This window comes from Egretta garzetta, unplaced genomic scaffold, assembly GCF_000687185.1.
Source record: "Egretta garzetta isolate BGI_Z169 unplaced genomic scaffold, ASM68718v1 scaffold154, whole genome shotgun sequence".
In the NCBI taxonomy this organism is placed as follows: Eukaryota; Metazoa; Chordata; class Aves; order Pelecaniformes; family Ardeidae; genus Egretta; species Egretta garzetta.
In genome coordinates this window covers 2,768,652-2,788,889 of record NW_009259600.1, presented here as the reverse complement: position 1 = coordinate 2,788,889, position 20,238 = coordinate 2,768,652, and positions in this window count along the sequence as shown.

Sequence of the window (20,238 nt, the reverse complement as noted above, 5' to 3'; positions counted from 1 at the left end):
ACCATAGAGCGCGTGTGCCAGTGCCACACACCGCCTTGCTAGGAGGATCAGAGGTGAGTTGGCTTTGGGAGAGGTACTGCTTGGCATTAATGGTATAGGCATATTTAGGGTCATGTATTGTTTTCAATGCAATTAGTGATTCAGGCTGAAGTTTCAACTGCTAGAGTCTAAAAGTGCCGGTTCAGGAAACAGAGGGACCCAGAGACCAGTTGATTAATGCTCAGTCAGCTACTGGAAGAGGTTTTCTCGCCTTTCTGTCCTTTGGGAAGAGATAGCCCCCATGTGGACTGTAAGCAGTAGAAGTGTTCCTGGGTTTTCTTCAGGTGGGCCTGAGCGATTTCCATTCCCAGAGAACTGGGAATGGAATAGCCCCAGTGCTAATGGTAAGAGAAGAACCCAGCAGTAGTATATCATTTATTAACAGGCTCTAGAGAAGAAGAAACCTACTTTCCATTCTTCTTGAAGAAGAAGAATGCAGTTCAAAAAGTGATGAGTTGCCTTGGCTTGCCTGTTCTGAGGCCATTTGAAACTGATGACCAAGGAGTCCCACAGGATGCTCTTTTGGCCTGGATTTGCACTGGAACTTGTGCCATAATGTAGGGAACAAGTTAGGCTTGCAACTTGTGAGCAGGAAACGGGGAAAATCCTAAGACCCGTCTCAGTTCCTGAGACCAAGACTTACGTGACTTGGAAAAGGAGCATGTCTCCTGTACCCTCTTTTAAACAAACCAACAGAAATAGTCACACCCTCTGGAACAGTTTGCACTACCAAGCATGGGGAGCAAATCATGTGGAAAAAAAAGTTCAAGACATCCGTTCTAGTGATTTTTATGACAAGAAGACAGCCTGCAGCACTTGAAAAGTGGAGGCTAGGAAGGAACTGAGACAAAAGGACTAGGCGTGTAGAAGTAAAAAGGATTAGCACCAATATCTACTGGCAACATTAGTCAGCATTTCTCCTAGGTCACCTCATTCCTCAGCCTCATTAGCCTAGAGAGCTGCAGAAAGAGTTCTCTTTCAGGATAGAGATTGTTGTCAAGCAGTTGTATCACTAACACCATTAAGGCTGCACTCCAAGCACTGAAAATGTTAGAAGATAATCTTAATTGGTAAATGTAAGTGGAAACCTGCGCATTCCCGTGAAATCATCGTGTTTATTCAAGTGTAGTTACTTGTTTCTGGCCTTGGTCAGAATGGTGGGATATGACAGCTCTTTGTCCAAGTGAATTTTAAACATGTGCAGAAATAGCGCTTGTTGTATTGGTTTTCATTGCAGAATTTAGCATATTTCTAGATCTGAGAATAGTTAATATGTCATTAAATATAATTATTTTGTTGGAAAGAGGAGTGGTATTAAGGATTTGATTTCCCTTCCTTTGCTTTCTTCAGTTACATGTTGCAAACCACTCCAAAGTCTTCAGATGAAAAGAATGTAAAGAAAGGTAGAATTAGAGCTTGAATGTTCATTTGATGAAGGTATTGTAAGATTGCACAAGGTTTTCAAGACCGGACCCTAAGTGATATTTCCGTGTCTGTTATCTGAGATAGCAGGGATTATGTAAAGAATTTTGGTTAAGAATGCCATTCAGCCATTGTCAAACGGAAGTACCAGAGAACGGTTTTGCTAAGTATAAATGTGACCATTGTTTTCCTCCAGTTTTTTGCTTTGGAAGAAATAATACCATTTCTGTTTGCAAAATGGGCAAGGTGAAAACTTGAGACTTCCATTTTGCTTGGGTGATAAGCTTGGAAAGTTTCTAGCCCACAGAATTAATCTGTAGCAGATCCCTCAACAAAACAAAAGCAATGAAGGATGGCAAAATGAGAATCCATGCAAAAAGCATTCACTTGGAAATGTAGTCAGTGGTTTAATGTCATACTGACTTTTCTGAGTCTGTGTTCCTGCAGTGTTTTGGGACAGGAATCCGATTCCGATGTACATAGCACATTTTGAGAGCTTCTCTCTGTCAAATTTTAATGTGCTGTTCTAACCATATCTTGCTTGTTTTACCTGCAAACTGTGGAGGGCATCCAATCCAGATGCTGAATATAGCTCGGAAGAGTAATTATTAAGGATCTTGCCCTGCCATAAAATTTAACTTAACAGAGCATAATAGCATTACATATTGCAAGCTCTGCACTGTATAAAATTGAACAAAGATTTTGTTTTTCCAAACACCCATTCCCATTTTGTGCTGAAGGTATTCTGCAAATGTGAGGCACTGGAAGCTGTTGTTGAAAGACTGTTCAATTCTCTTGTTTCCTGACATGTGAGCCTTTGGGTCATGTAACCAGCACATGCGGTAGTCACGCAATAGGGAAGGGACTCTGTTGGGAGCTTGCGTAGGCAAATTTTCCTTCCTGCCAGGCTCTTTCTGCACAAGACCTGACCAGTTTTGTTGGTTGTGCGACACCCGGTACCCGCAGACAGCCAACCTGGGAGGGCGTGGAGTAAAGGCGAGTCAGGTGCTGCTCGTTTGTGAGGGCCACGTATACTGCCTGGGACCTGGCACGTGGGCTTCAAGGGAAGTATTTTTCAAATGTTGACACCTCAATAAAATGAAAAGTTGGAAGAAATCTGAGCTGTGTGTTGTGTAAATTCTACTGTGTTGTTCCTATCCAAGGGAAGCCTTACGAAAACAATGTAGGACCGTGTTTTCTCTGTCAGAAGGGTTATGAGATGCCCTTAATACAAAAGTGTTGCCCAGCTCATAAGACACAGTTGGATGTTTTCTCACGTCAGTGGGGTTGTAGCAAATACCTGAGAAGTAAATGAACTTTAACATTCTTTACCAGATAACACATTAAATTATAGAGAGCTCATAAAGGTGGATGCGTTTACCACATTTCTTAGATCTTTACTTAGAATAAAAGGTGGAGCCAGCCGCTGTGGAAGGTGGCACAGAGCTAAACTTCTTGTGGAGTGGGATACTGGTACCTTTGTGTATCAGTCAGGGCAGGTTCTCACGAGCTTTGTACTTAAAGGAGGGAGATGAATCAAGGAATCACAGCATTTGTGACGGGAAGAAGTAGCCCTGCGTATGGGAGTTGAAACAAATTTTGTTTCTCCATCATGAAGAAATGCTGCATGGCCTACAGTACAGTCACAGACATAAGTATTTCCTACACTCCATTCCGAATTTGGACTCCAGGTGTTGGTGCTATTCGGGCAGTAATTACTTCCCGGACTTCACGGGAAGCGCGGACTCGGTGAGAAGACGGAGAAAATGCCCACTGCCTCAGGAGTACCCCTGACTTACCTTACATAGGACTTGCAGTGACATGGTGCACCGTTAAAAGGTAGTGCCCGTGTATGTTTAATTCACAGGGGCGACTTTTTATTCTGTTGTGTTAAATGTGCTTTAAAAGTATGTAATTTGGGGTGAAATGTGATTATACGGTCTAGTCTGCAGAGGGCAGAGCAACACCACAGAGTGTTACCGTTCGGGCTTCTGCTTCACTAATACAAGCTCATACTTCTTTTTTTCTGGAATAATGGATGTTTACATTCAACTGACCGAGGCTCCCTGCATTTGTTTTCTAATGCTGTAATTGTAAGTGGCGTAGCCAGATCTGAGGCAACTCCATTTGATTTTTGTATGACTTCATCCGAGTGGTCCTCAAGTGGTCCTTGACCAATGCTGAAGCAGATTAACTTTTCTAGCTGTCACCTAAAGAAGCATAAAAAAAGTGTGTGTGTATGTATATACACAAGTGTATGTAAGTTTATCCTCTAACAACATCAGTGGAAGAACTAAATTGCCTTCAGGGTTTTCCTGTCACCCTGCCCAAATTAAGTTCCCCTGATTAAGTTAAGCAGTTTTGGCAAGTAGAGGTTGTGTACTTTAGGATCTTATAATGTCCAATACAAAATTTATATAGTACATCACTCAAGATGTGAAAAGATGGCGGATTTCAAAAAGAAAATGGTAAAAGGCCACAATTTAGAAATACCAAAAAATGGTTTCTTTGTCAGAAAGCCGCCCAGAAGACTGAAGGTGCTGCAGCGCAGCCTGAGTAACGACAGCGAGAGTTGTCCAAAGACCTGCAGCCTGCAGTTCATCTGCCGTGAGCCCTGGCTACGGTTTTGGGGAAGAGTGAGTTTTAAAAGGTTGTGTCAGCTGCACCTTTGCAAACCCCCTGCCTCCCGTGACCACGTGCACATGCGCGCGCACAGACACGCGCGCCGAGCGGTTCTTTCGGTTTGAACACTCTCCTGGTTCCTTGGGAATCCGGTAAGTGTGAATGTACGAAAGCAGATTTATGGGGGATGGGAGTAAACATGCTCTCCGATAACCGGTGAAGTTGTGTCTATTTCTGTAGAAGTGATGACATCCTTTTAACTAGAAGCACAAAGATATCTAAACCATGAAGCTAGAGTCTGCTTGTTTTACTGATAAAATAGGGAGTAGCAGCTAAATTTAGCCTCATTGCACCATAGGTGAGTGATCTCTGTAACCCCTTGTTTTTTTACTTCCTTCCTTCTCTCTAACGGGAGAAATAGTTGAACAAAAAGTTTTAGCAGAGGAAATAGGAACAGGCGAGGCTGAGTAGCACACTGAGAGGTTGCATATAGAAAAGTTTTGTGAAAACATTTTTTCAAGCAAGAAAGAAGCCATTGGGTTTTGTTTGCTTCTAAACTAAAGAAGACACACCTAAGTGAAAGAAGCAAAATTAGCGTGCTACAGGGGGAAGTTCAAATCCCCACAAAAATTGCCAAAAGCAAGGACAAAAATTTGCATGGGAGGTGTCCTTGCTAGGAGTCTTTTAGGATTGCAGTTCCGGGGGCTGGCCCAGAAGACGGGGGCAAAGCCAGCCCCCCGCATCCATGGCCCTTCAGTCGCTTCCATCCCAGGAACCTGAGCTGCACAGGGAAGCAAAGTGCAGGGAGGGACTTGGGTCCTCAGAGGGTACCGGGGTACCTGCTTGCTTCCACGCAAGGATGCTGTGGAACGTGGGAGCTGAGTGTGCTTCGTTTGGGTTTGGGAGTTTTTCCTCTAAAATGTGTGAGAAGGGCTTCCTGATATATTTTGAAACCTGTTTCCTGGTGATAGGTTTTAGATACAAGAGCTCAGATAGTCAGATATTATAGTTAGATATTATAGTCAGATATTATATTTAGATATAAGAGCTAAGATATTCAGGGCTGCCAAAACCCTCTTAGCCAGTGGTTTATAACTGTTATTCAAATATAAGCAAATGATCTTGAAGTTTTTTGTGAGAGTTTAGTGAAACTGAAACCCTTACAGCCTCAGAGCTTATACTAACAAACTGGGAGGCAGCGAGGAGGAAGACATTTTCATACTGGTCGAACAAATGCATCATATTCTCCAAGTACCTTAAATACATCTACTTAAAAATGAGGTTGCCTACAGAGGGGAAACAAATTTTAGGTAGCTCTTGAACAGTGGTAGGATATTTATAAAGCAGCCATAGAATTTTTCAATCTCTATTTAAAGGCAAGCAATATGGCCTTACTCTAAGACAACGCGATATATGTGATAGTAGTCAAATAGAGCGAGCATGCATCTTTCAGCTACTGTGAAGCAGCTTTGGAATAGTCAGCAATCTGATTGTGCTCGGAAGCCGGTGTCCCGGCCACCCCGATGTAAACAGCATCCACAGGAAGGGGGAAGCAGCTACCAGAGACAGGAAGGTTGAATTTAGCATCAAACTCCTTATCTAGGCAGAGCGGGCTGCTCAGGATGCCGGTAAGAAAAAGTGTACAAATCGCTGCAGCAGACTGCGATCTTCCTGGGAAGAGTGGTCACATCGATGTCATCAGGGTACAGTCTTGTGCATGCAGATGGGTTTAGGAAAAGATTACATCCTGGGGCCAGTTATCCAAAATAATGCTTACCATGGTGGATTACGGTCTCACTCAGTCTCAGTTACCATGACTTGCAGGAAGAGATTGATCTGCGTGCTGAGGTAGGAGGGTGCATGTCTTTTGTAAGAAAAAGTGTACAAATCGCTGCAGCAGACTGCGATCTTCCTGGGAAGAGTGGTCACATCGATGTCATCAGGGTACAGTCTTGTGCATATGCAGATGGGTTTAGGAAAAGATTACATCCTGGGGCCAGTTATCCAAAATAATGCTTACCATGGTGGATTACGGTCTCACTCAGTCTCAGTTACCATGACTTGCAGGAAGAGATTGATCTGCGTGCTGAGGTAGGAGGGTGCATGTCTTTTAAAAACAAAAACTTTGTCATAGGAAGAGTTATTAGTAGTCTTATTGGCCCTAAAGAAATATAAGGCTTTCCTGAATCCTAATACGCACTGCAATATCTGGTTTAATTTTTAGATTATAGATTTTACATCAGAGCTGGCACAGCGCTGGTTCCAACACTTTAGACATAAAAGCTGTCACAGCATTGTTTTTTACGTGCATCAGTGACGCGTCTTGTTTACAAGTGGAAGATAAGCAGCTTCAAAACATCCTTTGCAGTGTAGCCAGTTGCTCATTAACATATGATGCCCCGTTTCCTTTTGGTTTCTGTGCATATCTTGGCAAATCCATCTGCTCTGAGCCTACAGCACAGCAAGGCACTGTTCAATCAATACATACTCCTCAGCAGCTGAAATGAAGAGTTAACATGAAATTGTAGCATCCTCAGCGTTGACTTGCCCGTGAATGATCACTCTTATTTCTCCCATCTTCCCCAAAGTATACTGCAGAATTTTTTCAGATTTTCTCAAAACTTTATTCAAGATTGAGACCTGGAAACACTTCAAAGCAGGCTTTTAGTTGCATCTTCCCACATATGTCTGAAACACCTCTTTTCACTTTTTTTTTCCGTGCTAGATATATATATTTAGTTCAATTCCAGTAAGGAAGGCTGGAAACAATTAAACTATGAAAAAGGAGAGCGGTATAAAAGAGTCTACCCGTGTCCTGAACAGCAATAAAGTATATCTGTCCTGGGTTCGTTGCAAAGAGAACATTCTGGATTTGAATTGCCAAAACAAGTTAAGCCAAGGCGGTATCGGGGTCCATCTGTTCTGCTAGCTGAATGTGGGTACCGCACACCACTGGTCTCCAGAGCGCAGGAGGATACGGTGACACAGCCATCAGCAGTCTTAGCACCGAGCGTCCAGCCAGGTGCTTAGCGCCAGGGTTGCTAGTGTAAGCTAAAAGCCTTAATCGCTCTGGTTTTGCAGAAGACTTCTTTTTTCCCCCTATGGTATATTGGAAATCCTTCCTAAAACCTGGAGAGCATTACTTCTTTATAAGGAATATGTTTGTGAAGTGGATAATTTCCAGATGTCAAATGGTTTCTCAGCCCTTGCAATAACAATTCACTACTTGGGGTTCTCGGCCAGCACTGGGCATGTGGTTACCTTGGGTATTTTCAGGATCCATCGTAAGGCAAATGACACCTTTAAAGAGGGGAAAAACAAACAGCCTAATAGGCACCTCACGGCAGAGAGCACCTCATCAGGTTTGTCCCAACACATTCTCACGTCATTGTTTGATAGGGTAACAGGCCATAAAAGAACAGAGCAGCTACTTTCCTTTTCTGTCAGATGTTGCAAGTTACTCATATTTCCTGTTCTGCTATTTAAAGGACTAAGGGCTGAAAATGGGAGTTCATTAACTTGTCTGAAATGAAATATTTTCCTGTCTATGAATGACATAAACACAGGCCTGGAAGGCAGCACCGAGGAGCGGGTAGTGCCTTCTGCCCCCAGATGTTCCCACCCGTACTGGAAGCTCAGGCTGAAGCCTGCTGGGGGTTGCCACCAGGAATCTCCCTCCAGTCTGCAGGGGAGCTGGACCTAGCGTAAGCCAAAGAAAGAGGCAGCAGGAGTTTCCATGCCAGCTGCCCAGCGGGTCCCAGGAGAGACGGGAGGAACACCCCTCTCTCCCTGTGATGGCTTGGGCTGTAGTTTAGCCCAGAACAGAAGTATGTGGGAGCAGGCGGGAGAATTTCAGTAAGCTAACACCAGTGGTATTTAGGCACCAAATCCCTCCCTGCATTTTTGACAGTCTCCCCTTAACTGAGCACATTCACACTTCAAACCATTTAAAAATAAAACAGTGCTTCCCACACTTTTTTTTTTTTTCTTTCCTGTTGGCTGTTGTTTTCTTTCCAGACATGAAACTATGCTTATTCATCCTTCAGAAAAAAATCTTATCTCGGTCTGGATGGCTGGGAAAAGCTCAGTGCACGCTTGCAATGCAAACTTTGAGGAAGCAAATCTAGTTTCTCAATGAGTCTAACCAACTCAACTGTCGCATTTGACAGCCATCCTTCTAAACTTTTGATGGAGAAAGAGCTTGGTCCGGGATGTGCAGCCTCGTGCTGTGGGCCCTAGTGCAGCTTTGGGCCCCAGGAGGTCACAGGCCACATCTGAGAGGCCCAAGAAGGGTAACTAAGAAAAGCAAGCCTGTTGTCAGCAGCCTTAAGTTTGCTGTGCTGCTGTCTGTACCGCTGGGGGGAAAAAAGAAAAAAAAATACAGGTTTGCAGACTGAAAGAAAAGTCTGAGAGCAAGGCCACAAGCTGGGCAGCAGCAGCTGTTGTGTTTTTCAAAATACAAAGGCAAAGTCTTCCTGAAATGCAAAGATGTTTGCAGGAAAATCTTTTCACTCTAATATATCCTGACTCAGCACCAATGTGTAAACTATAGACTGTGAACATGCTTGTGTAAAAATGTCCTCACGCGAGCTCTGGCCATCCAGGTAGGTGTGGGTGAGCACTGAGGAGCCTGCTTACTGGAAAAGCACTCTCCAGGAGCTCCCCTCACTCTGCTAATTATACTCTAGGAAGCTTTGCTGTACGGCACCAACCCATCCTGCCAACTACAGGGCTCCAGTTTTTACTTCGTGCACCTTAAATGCAGAGAAATGAGCTCCCAGCAGGAGCTCCTCGGTGGCTGCTGCCAAAAGAGTAGCGATGGGTTTGAAATGGGAAGGAGGTGGAGGATGCTGCCTGGGAGATGAAAGCCAGTGGAAATCCTCCCACAGGTCCTCCTCCCCTAAATCCCACACAGGTAGCAGGGATTTGGGGCTCTACCTTGGAAGAAGAAGGAGCCTGTCAAGCCATGAGTGTGCTGAGCCTGGGGAAAGCAGATGCCTGCAGCCAGAGATCGGGGGAAGAGGAGAGGGAGGAGGCAGGCTGCACTTCTTTAAAAGTTTGGGGAGTTCAGGCAATGAGCAATCACATGCATTATGTACCTTTTAAAATATCTCCATAAATTAAAAAAATAAATATTAAAGATCACACCTCTTAGCAAGGAAAGCAAAAAAATAGATAAAGAACATAAGAATCAGAATAAGCTACAGCCACAGCCTTAAATCAGTGTAAATAAAATGTGGTCTTGACCCAGAGATTTTTACATCTTATAGCCTTGAGAAATTATCCTCATTTGATTCATAAAATAAATCAACATGATGCAAACAGCATCAGAAACTTAATAGTTTTGAGAGGAGTCAGTGCTAAAATAAGGTACGCGGGCGCTGAAATGCCTCCCAGCAGGACGGCCTGACGTATGGTTGTGTAATGGGGATAAGTACAGTATTTATTTGGAGCATTAACCTGAATTAAAGGATGAAATGGCTGGGCAGGGATCAAGCGACACTCCTGGTCACTGCTGAGGCCTTGAGAAGTATGAGAGAAATTACAGACCATCATTTGAATACAGAAACTCTCCCTCAGGAGCGCAGCAGTTTCCTCGCAAGGGCTTTCTCCTCCCTGCAGGACCGGATTGTCTCTCAAGGCAGCCGCGGCTGGGGAGGAGGGGGTTCCAGGGGGGGTTCAGCATCCCCACCCCATCACGTCTGCACCCAGCGCTTGGAGGGCACGGCTCCAGCCTGGCCCTGCAGTGTCTCTCTGCAGAGCCCAGCGGTGCTTTCCGGGGACAGCAGCTGGACAAAGCATTAGGGACTGATGCAAAACCAGTTTATTCTGTCTATCATGCAGCTGCGCCAGGAGTTACATACCTAAATCCCTGTGCATCATGGTAGGGAATGCTCCCCATGCAATGCTGCTTGTTATCAGTAATCCTCTCAGCTGGCTGCTCAAAACACAGCATGCGGCGGTTGCTGCCGCGCCATGGGAAAAACGTGGTATGCACCAAAGTCATGAAGAGCCCGATCTTCATCTGGGGTCAGGCCACGTAAACCAGGGTGATGCCGGCCGCAGCCGGTCTGTCCCACTGGAGGCATTCCTTCCCATGAGAGCAGAGGCCAGGCCACACACCAACGGGGGGCATGGCTTTAAATCCTGAGCCCTTTGACAGGATTAATCCAGATTTTCCTTAGGGAGATAAAATCTGAATTTAGCCAATAGCACGTACACAAATGCCATTTGTTTGAGTTAAACCCACCAGCTCTGCTTCGGTTGGAGAGATACCGCCAAGGAACACACCTCTCCACATGCTTTGCAACTTGAAAATGGATTTTAAGACGCTGCTGCCTGCGCAGGACCTGTAACAAACTGTGCCCTTGCAGAACTGCCCTGTGCCTGGCAAACACCACTGCTATCATCAGCCCAAACTTAACCCTGTCATCTCCACGATAGCATGCCATATAGGCTGACCGCAAAGGCTGTCCGCTGGGGTGGTATTAGCCTTCAGTAAAGGGAAGACTGGTCCTTCTGTAAGCCTATCTTTAAAGCGCATTTTCAAATTATAGAAAAATGATGGTCTTGCCCCATAGATGAGGATTTTGAGGCTCCCAAGCATTGGCTTTGTTTCCTTACTGTGCCAGCAGCCCCGGGTCTGCCGGGTTTCCTCTGCTGCTGACAATAATACAGCTCCACGCTTTTGTCACGGTGATTTTCACGCTTGTAACTTCTTGATGGGATGAGCAGGGCTGGCACACACGGATCCCCCCAGCCATCACCACCGCAAGTTTCTGAGGGGCTTCTGCTCTCAAAACCAGCTCTCAGAATTGTGACGGAATAAGGCCTGAGTCAAACGGTGTTAACATGTAACTGCACACCGAAAAAATCTTCCTTTGCTGCTGATTAAAGGCAACGTGAAGACTTTTGGCTGATATGTTCCCCTAAACTGATCATGTGTCCGAGCACTAAAACATCCTGTCACTAGGCAAGGCGAGCTGAGTCTAGGACAGCTTCCCCCTAGGACCAGCTTAACGTGTGCTGGGGAACAAGTGATGGTGCCTTTGCTTGGTTTAGAGCGTGCTGGTTACATCAAGCCAGCTGGGATGATTTTGCATCATCCCTTTCAGCTCTGTCTAGAGCTAGGAAGCCAGAAATAAGAACAGTCATCCAGACTTTGATACTCTCCTAAGAAAACTAGTTTAAGAGTCATACCTCAGGAGCTTATCTAAATGTAGAATTGCATTAATTCAACAGAAACAATTAAACTAATTGAAGCTTTTGCAAAACACTGTGCACGTACTCCCACTTGCATTTTAAGCAGGTGCCTTCCATACCTGCCTCCACTATCGCTTGCTCCAGTGGTTTTCTGTGTGTGCTTCCTCCACCTTCAGACAGGCCACAAAAAATGAGAAACGCAGTTTGGCAACAGGTTTGAATTCCTCTGGGGTAAGCTCTGGAAAGTATCTGGGCGAACGTCAAATTTTAGAGGACCAAAAAACCACCGGCTTCTTTAGTTAGTTAAATGTATGCGTAGCTGCAGCCTGGGGACGAAACCTACTGCTCCCTCGGATGGAGAGGCCTTGGGAGCGATCTGGCCAGCTCGTGCTGCAGCACGGAGCAGAGGTGCTGCGGCAGGGCAGTCTGTGGAGACCGAATAGCTGCAAAGTGGGATCCCACCCTGTCGCTTATTTTCCCCCATGCTGGGTGCCTCGAAAATAAAAAAATCACAGCCCCTCACCCCCTCACCTCTGCCAAGCCCAGTGCCGCTCAGGGCCGCTGTGATTTCCAGAGCACCGCTGGCTGGCTGCAAACCTGGTCCTTGCTCTCGGGCGACCCAGCCCCAGCACACACAAGGCACGGCGTGGCGCTGCCCTTCCCGCCGTCCCCTGCCGATGGACGTGCTCCCACAGGTAGGGCTGCAGAGACGTCCCCGCACCGCTGCGGGTCGGCGTTACAGGGAGCCCTCAGGCTTGCTGGCAGGTGGGAGGTTGAACCAAGGTGGCTCTTGGGCGGAGATTTCTTGTTCAATACTTCCCACAGCTAAAATACAAAACACTGAGGCTGAAGGGTTTAGAGTCCATGTCCATGCTAAAATGCACTGACTATTTTATAGAATCATTACTGTATGAAAGTGTACAACTCAGGTCCCCTCCACGGCAAATTCTAGGATAAGTGACACAGGGTGGGAAGGAGAAAGGCTTAGTGGGGTTTCATCCTTTTTCATTCTTTAAGCCACAGTTTCAAATTATAGAAATCATACCATGCATCTGATCGGATCCCAGACTGGCAGAACCATTCCTGACAGAGCTTTTCTCCTTAAAGCATTTAACCTTTAGAAATAAATAGAGATATGTTAGAGATAACATCTGCCCACTGCTGTAGCCAAGAAGAAGAGCTGGAGCGTGCATGGGAAGTGCAGGACCAATCCGCCTTTCCAAAGGCAACACAGGGAGGGATGGGAGCAGACATTTGTGCAAAGGAAACCACAAGGGACAGTGATGGATGCAGCATGGCAAAAGGTGACATACATGGCCTGGGAGAGGATCACTGCTCCAGCAGCGCTGGCCAGAAGAGGAGCTGCTTCATGTCCACAGCAGCAGCTCAAGAGGAGGGGGCGGAAGGCTGAAGAGCCAGCCCCTGGGTGAGGGCTGGCTGTTCCACGGGACCTCCTCACCACACCGAGGGCTCTCAGCCCTCCATCAACACATCCATCCTCTCCTCCCAGCAGGGCCCTCCATTTATAGGGTTGGGCTTTGAACTTCTTACTAGACTTTCTCTCATTTTTTAACTACCACCGCACAGGGCATCAGCTGGAAGATCTGGAGGACTATCCTGCCCTCACTCAGGAAGGAGAAGAGGAGACACAATGACTGTTTGCTCCTGCGTTAGGTGGATATTTCTATTTCAGTGGCTATCAGAAACTGAGAAGGAGTGTTAGCAACTGATAGCGTAGTAGAAACTACAGATCTTTGTTCATGACTTTGGTGCGCTACACCGCGTGGAGATGCCACCCCTGCTACGAGCAAAAATGGGATGATAAAAAATGTGAGGTGATCAAAAACGTGAGGCGACTATCCCACTAAAAGAGAAAATAAAAGCCAGAGCCTGGACCTTTAAACCTCACGTGTGCCTCTGCTAGGAATGCCATGGCACAGCCAAACACCATGAGCAGCAGGTAATACCCTTCGCCTGTATAACACCATTTTCATTGCTTTTTTTTTTAATTTAATCAAAACCTAAGCTCTGTTCTGAAACTCCAGACTGCTGAAAAACACCCTCTAGTCCCACAGGGTGTTCATAACCAGGCGGGTGGGTGTAAAATGGCACCTGGCACCGTGGGGCCTGAAGTGCCCTTCTCCAGTAGGCGCTGCCCACATGCCAGACTGAAACCACCCATGGATGAGGCGCCATGGAACTGGGGGAAACCGCCTGCCGGGCTGGATCAGGCCCCGCTTCTGGCCAGAGATGCTCATCAATGCCTCTTTCAGAGCAGCAAGTTTAGCACAAGACACCTGAGTAAACATCCCTGCGTTTCCAGGCTATTTACACATCCCGGAGTTTCCAGATGTTGGCTCCCCTGCCGCCACGGGTGCCCCGAGCTTGGCAGCACCCCCCTTCACACACCGCAGAAGCAGGGCCCACATCTTTCCCCAAACCCGTGTGCTTTAGAGTGGTTTTAAAGCAAGTTTAACCTCATGGGTACTGACTGTGACGGCCCTTGATGCTTCAGCTGCTCTGATCTGCTCAGAGACACGAGCGCTGCTTTTTTTCATCAGTGAAACATCTGTAGCAAAAGAAAAACGAACATACCTTTGGGTTTTATTGCCCTCTCAGGAAGACTTTCAAAAAGCAGAGCTTCTGTGGCTTTACCCTCAAACTCTTCTGAGGTATCTTTCGACCACAGCTTCTGCAATGGCTTGCATGTGCCACGGGCAGGGTGGTGTTTGCTGGCGGGTGCAAGGGGAATGAGAGGTGCTGCATTTAGATTCACATTTTCTGGGTAAGTAAAGACACGGTGAACAAGGGACATCCCTCTGCGCTTGCAGGACCTGCCCTTCATCCCCACCAGCGAGTCCCTCGCCCTGTGACCTGCCCCGAAGCTTTTCTAAAGCTTGTGCCTTTGCCAGTGCGGGGCATTGCTAGTGCAAATATTAAGGGAGCCACTTTGGCCCGCTCAGGGGGTCTGTGAAGCACCCATACAGCAGAGCTGCCATGGGTGAGTTGCTAAAGAGCTACAGAATTGAGTTTTCTTGTGCTAATGCAACTTGGAGGGGACAGCACTGAGGAGGAAAGTCTGCGTGTTTGACGACGAGTGTAAAATCAGATGTGCCTTTGACACATGTCCAAAGTGAGTTAGGTCCAGAGAGGCCTGACCATCCACAGAGGCCAAGTTGGGAGACCTTATTTCCCCCACTGGAGAAACTCATTTGGGAGGGGGCAGAAGATGATGAGTGAGGGGCGAGAGGCTGCAGCCAGCCACTGCTCCCCATGCCAGGAGTTTAATAACCCAGTTTTCTCTAAGTGCCATGAAAGATGAAAGACCAAAGACAGAAGGTATGTGCTTGCTGCACAGCCACACAGGTTATTGCAAGCTCAGGGGGGCCAAACCGCACCCTAGCCCGGCTGTCCTGCCCATGGCAGTGCCACCAGGCAGGGCCCGCCTGGGGCTCAGCACCATCCCTGTGCCCCATGGGTATGGGACGGGGACCAGGAGCTGTCACTAGTGTTGTGCAGCTCCTCACCCCAAAGCACCTGGAAGAGGGTGGCGTGGGCTGGCCCCATGGCACCATGCAACCGCCCGTGCAGCGCTGGCTCTCAGCTGGCCCCCGTGTTGCACATGCCCAGCTCAATGGTCATGATATTTAAAATTACCACCGCCTTCATTATGAGACCACGGGATCTTCCCTGACATCCAGCAGCATCCCCTGTGTCTATAGGTCCGGCTGAATGTGAGCTCCATGAAGCACGTGCCATGCCAATTAGTGCTAATCACTGTTTACTCCCTGCATCCCTTCCCGTCTGCCCACTTGCAGCAAGGTAAAATAAATGAGTAATATTTAAATGAATAGTGCATTTGTGATTCCTAGCAATTTCCCTTGAAGTAGTTATGACGAGCGCATTAACTGGTACTAATTCATCAAGCTGCTTGTAATTTGGCCAGGACTCAGATGGGAGAACCTGTTTTCATAGCAGCTAATAAAAGGTGGTTTATTGCTGCCCTACCAGGTGTCCCGTAGCTGCAGCCTCCTTCCCAGCACAGGAGCCACGAACGCTTGCTTCTCTTGGCACACGCTCCTGGTTAGAGATGATACTTTACAAATAGGCCAGGGTGGTTATGATTCAGCCCTAACCACCACGAGTAGGCTTTCTGTTTCATCAAGGGAAAGCTGGGTGGAGCAAACATCCACCCATTGGTTCCACCTAAAGCCGTGCAGCTCGGGCACATTAAATAGCACCGGGAGCCCAGGGATATGTTCATAGGGCTTGCCCTAAAACTCAGTGCAGGTTTAGGAAACCAAACTATACTGTGACCTTGCTTATGCATCATACTTACAGCCGTTTCAGGTTATGCGGGCGCCCTGTGCTCCTGGGGTTCCCGCTGAGACCAGACCTGCGGTGGGGACTGGTCCAGCAGCACCGCCGGCTCCAGCCCAGCCCCAGGAGTCAATGGCAAAATGGGGAATGGAGGGAAAAGGGCTGCAAGAGGTTGGCAGGATCCCCAGGTCCACACAGGCAGCTGGGCTGTGCACTTACCCCACCTCAGCAAGTCAGGAACTAAATTAAAACCTGGCTTATGACGGCTGCGTGGGCTCTGCTGACTCGCGCCGGGATGCCAGATGAGGGGGCTTGCCTTGTTAGCCAGAGAAATGGTGAGGGTGGGAGAGGAAGACAGGGCTGAGGTTTCTACCCTGCTCTTGCCAGCACATCCAAATGCTGGAAGGGAATGTGCTCACCCGAACACCAAGCCGGAACCGCTTACCTGGAGAACAAGGGGATTTGCTTGTCAGTGAGGCCCCGTAATTTGAAAGGGTTTGTCCTGGTGCGGGTGGGAACAGAGGGCGCATACTCCTGAGGGATGATTGGCAAGTCCTTCCTTATGCTAAGCTTCTGCTAAAACCATCAGTTAATGACACTTAATAGGAAAAGAAAGAGAACAGGGTTTAGTGGTCCCGGTCAAGGCCACATCAAGACCTGATCAGGGGTAGCCCCCGAGCCAGCAATACCCTGGTAGGACGGCTGCGTGGGCTCTGCTGACTCGCGCCGGGATGCCAGATGAGGGGGCTTGCCTTGTTAGCCAGAGAAATGGTGAGGGTGGGAGAGGAAGACAGGGCTGAGGTTTCTACCCTGCTCTTGCCAGCACATCCAAATGCTGGAAGGGAATGTGCTCACCCAAACACCAAGCCGGAACCGCTTACCTGGAGAACAAGGGGATTTGCTTGTCAGTGAGGCCCCGTAATTTGAAAGGGTTTGTCCTGGTGCGGGTGGGAACAGAGGGCGCATACTCCTGAGGGATGATTGGCAAGTCCTTTCTTATGCTAAGCTTCTGCTAAAACCATCAGTTAATGACACTTAATAGGAAAAGAAAGAGAACAGGGTTTAGTGGTCCCGGTCAAGGCCACATCAAGACCTGATCAGGGGTAGCCCCCGAGCCAGCAATACCCTGGTCTTGCTAGTAGCGTCATGGAAAGCTGCAGTGGGTTTGCTTTGGGTCTGCCCATGTCACTGCACAGCAGCACCCTCCCGGCCCCGTGAGGTGCTGGAGCATCCCTATCCTACCCCTCCGCTCACGGCATTGCTCTTGCTCTTCATGCCTCGATACCAAGCTGCCAGGCTGGGGGAAAAGCAGGAGGCGCCGCAAGGTCCTTGGGTTAGGTCTGGCTCTCCTTCCCCACAGGAACAGTCTCACCGATGTCAAGCGCTTCTGGCTGTGGTGAGAAGCAAGTCCTGGTCCATCCGCTTTTGCTCACTGCTGCTGATGCACCGCCCACGCAGCCACGGTGAATCTTGTGGGTGTCCAGCCATGGGCTCAAAATTAAAAAAGCCTCGTGGCTGCATGGTCACAGCAGTGAGCCCGGCCCTCCCCGCGTGCAGTCGGATGAGGAGCCACCACCACCAGCGGGCAGCACATGGGGACTGTCCCAGAGGAGCTGCTGTTTGCAGCAGTGCTGGTTCTTTGCTCTCCAGCATTGCAGAAGATGCGCCGTGAAAGAAGGTGTTACTTTTTGGATCCAAGCTGGTTTTACTCCCTCAATATTCCTTGCAACTTCAGGAAGATTGCAACCAGGCAGAGGATTCCTGGGGCATTACAACACACATGTAAAAGGACAGTCGCTCCATGGCCTTGAGCAGTTGTTTTGCTTTATATCTCCCTACTCAAAATCTGGGCAAGCAGCTGTGCAAAACAGGCTGGGGACACTCAAGAAGGGTACTGCGAGTTCATTTGGTATTTAGCCAAACACCAGCTTGCCCTTGATCCACTGGTCACCTAACGATGAGGCTAAGTCAGGCCTGGATGTCAGAAACTGCATTTTGATTCCCTACATGCTTTGCCACACTGTCACAAAACATGTCTTTATTTTTAAAAAAAAAAAACACAAAAGCAAACCACAAACACGACTGGTATGTTTTAAAGTTGGTGGGGGTGGTTTATGGCACACTAATGCAGGCTCAGATTCTTTCTCCAAGATGCAGCTAATTTCATGTTAATAATTATACTTGGGCATCTCCCCCCTTTCCCAGGCGCAGGTCTCATTTAAATTCCACTTTTCCCTGTCAGCAGCACAGAGCAAGGCTAGGGCCAGCCCTGTGCTGCGGGGTGAGAAGGGGCATTTTATGGTCTGAAAGGCTACAGAAACCAAAAGCTTTGTGAATTTTCTACCACATAATCCTGATTTTCTGCTGTTAAACCCTGGAGACACCTCACCCCTGCAACCTCTTCTGTAAGCCAAGTTTTTGCCCAGCTACCTCCCTCTCCCCATCAGGCCAACCAGCAAAGGGCCGGTTGCAAGCAGCAGCTCCTGGCCCAAGGATGGCCAAACACTGGCACGCACCCCAAATTCATACACGATGAAGGGCTAAAAAACGTGTGTCTCACCTTAGCAAGGGGGTTCCCGTTGGGGTGACGTAGGGCGCAGGTAGCCATGCCTGAGCAGCCAGCTGCCCGCGTGGTTACAAAGAAGGGCTGAAAAGTGCATTTTCCTACAGCTTTTGAAAAAGAAAAATCAGATCCCGGAAAATTTCTCTTTCAATCAGGATGTTTAAGTGGTTTTTTAAGCTGCCCAGAGGGAAAAGGGCTGCTTGAAGCAGGGGTTAGGGCTTTTGCTATGAGCTGTGCTGGTGCTGGGCTCCACTCAAGGTAGGTGATGGGAAGCTGAAGGAGAGGGATCAGCATGGAAAGGAGGCATGGGCAGACCCTCGCGCCAGGCAGCACCCAGAGCAGCAGACCCACAGCCAGGCCCTCAACACCAAACAGGGATGGGGACTCACAGGATCCAGCCCTCAGTCCTGACGTTGCCAGGGACCCCACGCTGCACCCCAGCACCTGCAGCCGGAGCAGAGACCAGCAGTGCTGGCAGGCGGGGACAGGGCAGGGACAGGGCAGGGACCGCATCAGCACCAGCCCCAGAGGAGTATCAGACCCTCCGCTGGGTTAGAATAGACGAGCAAAAGTGCTCCTTAGTGGAGCCATTCCAGCTTCTCTCTCAGACAGTGTTTTTTATTAGCAAATTATTACCAATTTTTACATTATCACTTTCTACAAAGCTATGGCTTTGTTTCTTCCTGCCTGGGGAAGACACCTCACCAAGAGAAATGTCCAGCAGGACAAGAGTTGTCCCAGATCAGCCTGAACACAACTCGAATCCTGGTTCTTTGAGGGTTTTTTTACACATTTTACCTTCTTGTTCTCTAACCTATCTTCTGTTCCTCCTTCTTACCTTGCCTCCAGGCCTTTTTCTCCCTTTTTTTTCCTTTGCAGGCCCTTCCCTGGCTGTTCTCCCCTCCCTTTTTGCAGGGAAAACCATCACCCCTAAACACAGCTGCTGGTACTCAGTGGTGCAGATGATGGCCTCGTGTGCCCCCCCATGTACCCCTTACCTTGCAGGCTCAGCAGCTGTATCGCAGATTCACAGCTCTTCCCTGTCTGCATCTGAGCAGGCAGCACTTGAAGAAACTTTCTGGACCTCAGCAGGAGCCCAGGCGGTGCCTCCCGCAGGAATTGCATTTTTTTTGGAGGGAGATGCTAGGTTAACCAGGCCAGCCCCAGCCTTCTGCTACCAGAGCTTTGGCAATGAAAGATGCTCCTAAATTATTAAGCAAGAAGAGGGGGCTTCCTTGCCTAAAGCGTTTGTACTTTTAGGCCATTACACCATTTGCCACAGAGGCCAAGGGTAAGGGATTGACCCAGGGAGGGGAACTGGAGGTGAGGAAAGCGGAGCTGCACCTAACGTGGCGAGATCAGACTTTGGAAAGGGCTTCAAAGCCATTAGCTACAACGTGGCTTAACCAGGAAAGATACCAACCAAAGCTGCCAAATAAAAGAGAAGATAAAAAGCAGGAGCAGGGTAGCACCTTGCATGGAGTGGCCATCTCTCAAGAATTCAAAGATCACAAATCAACACTTTAAAAAGCAAGACTTTCTGTATAATATACTTGGGCTCTTTACTTCTCCTTCAGACTGGGAGCCTTTGGGGTTGTGTTTCAGTTTTCTTCCCAAAACACTTACTGCATAATGAAACCTGACATTTTGATGTACTTCATGTTACTCCAGGGAGGTGGAGCTTTAGAAAAACACCAAATATATCAAGAGCCGGCAGCACCGCTTTCATTGCCCTCCGCAGCTGCCTGCTGGAGCAAATTAACCATCCTGACTTCCCTGCTGAAGAGGAAAGCTGGGCAGTGTTACCAACTGTATTGGGTTTGTGGGGCAAGGTTTTGGTAGCAGGCGGAGCTACAGGGGGTGGCTTCTGTGAGAAGCTGCTGGGGTTTTTCCCTGTGTCTGTTGCTGGCCAAGGCTGAGCCCATCAGCGATGGTGGTAGCACCCCTGGGATAACGTGTTTAAGAAGGGGGAAAAACCTGCGGAACAGCACCCGGAGAGAGGAGTGAGAATCTGTGAGGGGAGCAGCCCTGCACCCCCCAGGCCGGTGCCACAGGAGGGGGAGGGGGGG